Raw genomic sequence first — 6216 nt, forward strand, 5'->3', positions numbered from 1 at the left:
ACGAAAAATACAAAAGTTCTGTTCTCTGGTTTTTCTAGGAAGCTCAAGACTTTTTATTGCATTATAATCCTCAGACTTCCAAGTATCATATTTAATTTGACATTTGCAATACATCATCACCATGAAGATGTTAGGACATTTGCTTAAGCAGTTGGTGTTTTGGAGAGGAAAAAATGCTTCATTATTCAAACAGGAGGTGTCACAGTGAAAAATGGCAAAAATACATTCATTTTTAGGAGGAATCAACATTGTGAGGCTAATTGGGTATTCCCTCTTAAATGATGCTAATCTACTTGAATACCAGCAAGCAATTAAGTCAAGAACAGTTTTGAACAGTGATGAGGATGATGGTGAAATCATGTGAGCAAATTAATGCTAATTTATGAGTTCAAAACAACCCATCGTGGGCGACTAGCTATGTCAGATGGTGCACACCCAGTCTCCGTCTTGCAGAATGACTTGCTTTAGAGCAACAAACTACCCTGACAACACATGGCTTGTTTGGGAGGCTGTTTACCTGCCATGGGTTGCTGTGTCATCTGAACCTGTGCAGCTGTCCTCACCCTAGATACTGGTTAGCAAGCTGCTTGGCAAGCAAAGCAAGTTCCATTGCCACTTATGCAAAGTTTACTCACTGCTGGCACTGACAGCTGCTTCAGAAGTGCCCAAGCAGTACTTGCAGGTAGCTCTCACTCTCATCTTCTCTCTGCCATGATTGTGAATTGTTTTTGACTCACTGCAGCTTTTTCCCCCTTTAATCTTTTTTTTGAGAGAAGTGGTTGAAGATTTGGGCTTGACATCCAGCTTGTGCACCTCCTTCAAAATGGCACAGTGAAACTTTGAAGGAGTTGTCATGATTGCAAACTTATTTTTAAATTATTCTGGGAAATTCTTAATGATCGCAATAGTTGCATACTTTTTAAAACAAATATTTTTCCATTCTTCTGCAACTGCACACTTTTAGAGGTTCAAAAATGGGCATCCTTTACTGGGCAATGTCCACAGAGGTAGCTGCTGGCAAAGTGTAGCTCCAAATAGCCTTTTCCCCTATTGGTTTGAGAGCTGTCAAAGGGTGATTATATAAGAAAAGCCATGCTAGATCAGATCAAAAATCCATCTAGTCCAGTGCTCTGTACACATAGTAGCAAACCAGCTGTTCATAGGATCCCTCAAGCAGGATGGATGCAGGACCTCCACCTGTCCAAGCTCCTCCACAACTGGTGTATGCAGGCAATCCATCTCTGGTATAGCAGGTAGCACATAGCCAACATGGCTAGTAGCTACTGATAGCTGCCTCCTCCACTAACCTTTCTAATGACCATCCAAACTGGTGGCCATCACCACTTCCCATGGCAGCAAATTCGATAGTCTAACTATACATTGTGTGAAGAAGTAACTCCTTTTATCTGGCCTAAACCTTCCACCAGTCAACTGGATGACCTTATCCACTCTATTCATTATTTTGAACACTTCTGTCATGTCTTCGCTTACTCACCTTTTTTCTAAGCTAAACAGTCACAGTTGTTGAAGCTGTTCCTCATAGGTGAGTAACTCCAGCTCCTTGACAATTTATATTGTTCTCTATACTTTTTCCAACTCAATAATGTTCTTTTTCAGATAAGGAGCTGAATAGCTAAACCAAAGGATCCAGTGGGATTTACTTATAAAAAGGGGATAGTAAAATTTATGATCTCTTCATGGCAAGATCCTTATATTTTGGGGGCTTGGGCATCTAATTACTTGGGAACATAGTGCAAACCTCCCATTTTAAAAAGAACCCAGAATCTTGATTCCTTTAAACAGTGACGTTGACAGAGCTCTCCATGTTTTTTTTCACAGGGACATTTGCAGCTGTCAAACCAAACCATAAGTGGGAAAAGGCTACCTGGACCCTTTGGCTCCATAGGGTAGGTACAATATTCAAGCTGTTGTACTTTACCATCAGGTGCCTCCCTGACATTGCCCAGGTGAGGTTTCCCATATTTGGATCTCCAGAAGTACATAGATACATACTTGTGCAAGACTGATTTTAAAAGTGTGCAAATATTTGCACAGATTAGGGGTCCACAAAGTTAATAGGTTTACAACCACAGGCAGGCCCTCTAAGGTGCTACTTAGGCACTTTGAAGCAAGTATCAGCAGCTGTCAAAACGGGTTAAGGAAGTTGACTGTCAAACCAGAGATTGCAATCTCTGAATAAAACAAAGGATAAAGGAAAAAAAGTTGTGGCTTGCCAAAAGCAACTCTAGATCACAGTAGCAAGGGGGAGACAAGTTGGTTCTGCCACAGTGTCCCTTGGGATACCCAATGAAGGACCAAGGAAGAGGGAAGTACAAACCCACCATCTGATCGTCTGGCAGGCACAGCGTCGATTGTTTTCAGGACAATCAACTCACCATGGTTTATTGCCTGAGTATTTTGGCACACCATGTGAAAGTGCCCAGTGTGTAACTTTGTGACTCTGTATTTATTATATGTCTAAACTGCTGAATGACTATAAACTATCTTGAGAAAATATAATTTAGTCTACACAGTCCTTTATTTTAACAGCAATTCCTTACAGAGTTCTAGAGATACAGCAGATCTTACAGTGTTCATATAAAAATAACTTTTTATCTATAGCATTTTCAAGACAAATTCAGAGATGGGTGCCAGCATCAGAAGGGCTAAGAAGCCAATTGGCTATCATTTATATGAACAGCTAATAATGTTAAACTATGAATTTTAACAACAGTAGGGTAAGCAATATTTGCATAATTTTAAAAGTCATTGTTATTCAACTCTTTCACAAACACAGGGAACAAACATAAGGAATCTGCTGAAATTCTGCAGTTGGGGGACATTCCAGAATTATACACAAGGGTAATATACCTAAACTTTTCTTGTAGGAATTTCCATAACTCTCTTATACTTGGAGAAGAATGTGGATAAAATGTCTTTCCTGACTGTTTCTGCTCGCTCTCAATTAAAGACGCATGAGCAGCAAAGGGAAAGCGGGAGAAACAGAAGGAACTAACAAAACAACAAAGGTGTAGATTCCTTAATATCAGAATATCTGTCAACAATCCTTTTTGTCAGAACACGATGGGCAGATTCACACATCACTGAAAGCCATACTACGATGAATAAGCCATGATGGGTTAGTTGTCTGCTGAACAACCCTTCAGCTTGCCATGGTTTGTTCTCCTCAGTCCTCTAGCTGGCTCTGGCATGTATCCCACTCACCTTTGAAACAGAACCCCTGGTCCCCTTCCCACTCTGATCACTACACCTTTTCATTTGCCATCTTTTAAATAAACCAGTGTTTCAGACATATACAAATATTTGTAATTTCTAACATGTTTCCTGGTTTTTTACACTTGTGCAAGTATAACTTTAACTGATTGATTACCTTACATCTTGTAGCTGCCCCATGGGAACACAGAAAGTGGAATATGTAAAATGCAAGGAAACTGACAAGACAAGGTTGCATATAGGGTTATGTGGGCAGATTTTTAAAGGAGGCATAATAGTACGAGAAAGGAAGGACCGAGTAATGTGATTGAGAAGCACTGAAAATGGAGGGGGAAAGGTGACAGCAGTAAGTACACCAGAGTGGAAAGAATAATATATCCCTCTTGGCAATATGATGTTGTTTAACAAGTTTAATTGGTACTTGTCAGTGTCTTCCTTCCACTCAACTTTTCCCTATCAAATTTTACTCTCCAGCTTTTACATTTGTACAAATATTTCTGACAGGTTAAAAAAAACTTGAATGAACTTGAACAAATTAGGTACCTACATCTGCAGTACTTACCCCCACCTGCCTCCCCCACTGGGCTGACTGACTCTTTCCCATTCAGTGGCCTTGGGGCTGTTTTTTAACAAAAAATGTCAGGGAGATTTGCACACATCTAGTGAAGCACAGTAACTGCAGGTGCTCTGAGAAGAACTGTAAAAAGGATGAGGGAGTTAATAACTCCTTTTTCTGGATTAGCTGGAGAATTGAGCAAGAAAAGTGGCAGACACAGAAATGTGAGTTAAAAGTAAGCAGATTATATTGCCAAGTGGGAGACAGTCTCCCAACTACTTTCGTGCACTTACTCTTTTTACCTTTTTCCTGCATTTTGGTGTTTCTGAATTGTGCTAATGGGTCCCTCCTTTCTCTTACTATCCTTTCTTCCCTGGACCTTTGCAAATATGCAAAATTAGCCCATGTGCACCTTGTCAATTTCCCTATGTGGCTCCTACTCCAACTTTCCCTTTGACAGATGAAATGTACAAGGAAATTGATTGGGCAAGGCTCTATATCTCGACTGTACAAAATTATACTATTGCATATTTGTGAAAGAATGGGAAAATATTTTTTTGAAATTGTAAACACATTTATGTATTCCTGAATTGTTTGTTTAGAAGAGGTTGAACGAATGACAAGCTCTCCGAAGTGTTGTTTGGATTTTGATGAAAGGGCAGTTACCAACAAAAGAGGTTAGAGGCAGTATTTATTTTTTTCGATTTATATCCTGCCTTTTTCCTACAAAGGGCTCAAGGCAGCTTTCATCTCCTCTGCCATCTTATCCCCACAACAACAACCCTGTGAGGTAGGTTGGGCTGAGAGTCTGTGACTGGCCCAAAGTCACCCAGTTGGCTCCATGGCCAAGCGGGGACTAGAACCCAGGTCGCCCGAGTCCCAGTCCCATGCTCTTAACCACTACACCACAGTGGCTCTCTACTGGCAAGCTCACAAAAAGTGGATTTTTTTGCCTAAGTGGCTTGATAATAACAACCTAAAATAAAATCAGTCTCTCATGTGCAGACAACACATGGGTTCTCGGGGTGGCTTGTTGTGAAAATTAAGCTATCCTAAAGAGAATGCAGCAGGCTCAAATGACACAATATTGGCTGCCTGCCATGGTTAGCCTGATTAAGGAAGGACCAGTGACTGATTCACAAAGTACCAATCAAGGCTTTAAAGTTCAATCCATGCTGACTTATGTAGTGCAGGAAGAACATGCTAAAGAAGGGGGTTTTTTTCCAACTGTTTCATATCATCAATCCAGATTTACTATACTACACACACTGTTAAGAGAGAAAGAGAATAGTATAAAGCAGCACAATATCTCTCTTGGTGGTCATAAACTGATGATGATAGAAGCTAAAATGTTTAGCACAAAATATATTTTGAAATTCTGGGAGTTGTAGAATGTTTTTTTCTGTTTAAACGTGTAGGATTGCACCCTAAATGTCTGTTAACATCAAAAACTACACTGATATTCAGAGTGTTGGGAGAGAAATAGAAGTGTGAGTGAGTTAGCAATATGTGAACATGTAGCTGTTCTATTTCAAAAGAACCCAGATTTTTAAATAAGGAACTAAAGGTCTAAGAAAAGGTTTCTCTTCCTACATGGTATATCTTTGCAGTCATATTCTTCAATAAAATGATTTTCTCCCTCTAAATTAAAAGAATTTTTTAAAGTTTGCAACATACTGGAATATCTTTTTCCTAATAAATGGCTATATGTATTGAAAATTGGGTGTAACCTTTGCTTGGGTACTTTGTTTGGGTACTGTCTAATGAACTAGAAATGAGGAAACGGGACAGACAAATGTAAATACAGTGGCAGAAATTGGGTAGATACCAACTCCAGTTTAGTACAATGGGCAGGTGTATCATCTTAGAACACATTCAAGTTGTAGACTACATTTTAAAACACAGAAATGAATCCTTATTTTGGTCACATCTGATACCTTGATAATAGAGTGCTGTAAGTATTGGAATGATCAGATAGATGTGCGAAAACCTCTGAGTTGATATGCTTCAGTAGATCTAAATTCCAACCCCAATTCAAATGTGGAGAAGCCAAGCTTGCTAGCTTTTTAAAAAGGGTTACTAACTCATTGCAGCTATTTATTATATTTATGCCTTAGAGCTTTTCCAGCTGAGGAAGAAAGAAATCATCTCCCTGTCTTTTTTCCAACAAAAAGTCTTCACAAAATGGCCCACAATATTAGTGTTAATACAATTTAAATTATAATTCAAACAAAATTCAAAGTAACTGTAAGAATTAAAAACAGAAATTTAAAATAGAAATAAAACTAGAACTTATTCCAGTACTATATAACAGGACTGCAGTTTAAATCAAGGGCAGTCAAGCTTTGGTAGCATAAAAAAAACAATGTTTCGAATCATATGATCAACAATAATCCCTAGCCATACAGCAAGTTCAACATGATATC

The sequence above is a fragment of the Varanus komodoensis genome, unplaced genomic scaffold (genome assembly GCF_004798865.1).
Source record: "Varanus komodoensis strain SLA01 unplaced genomic scaffold, ASM479886v1 scaffold1, whole genome shotgun sequence".
Lineage (NCBI taxonomy): Eukaryota > Metazoa > Chordata > Lepidosauria > Squamata > Varanidae > Varanus > Varanus komodoensis.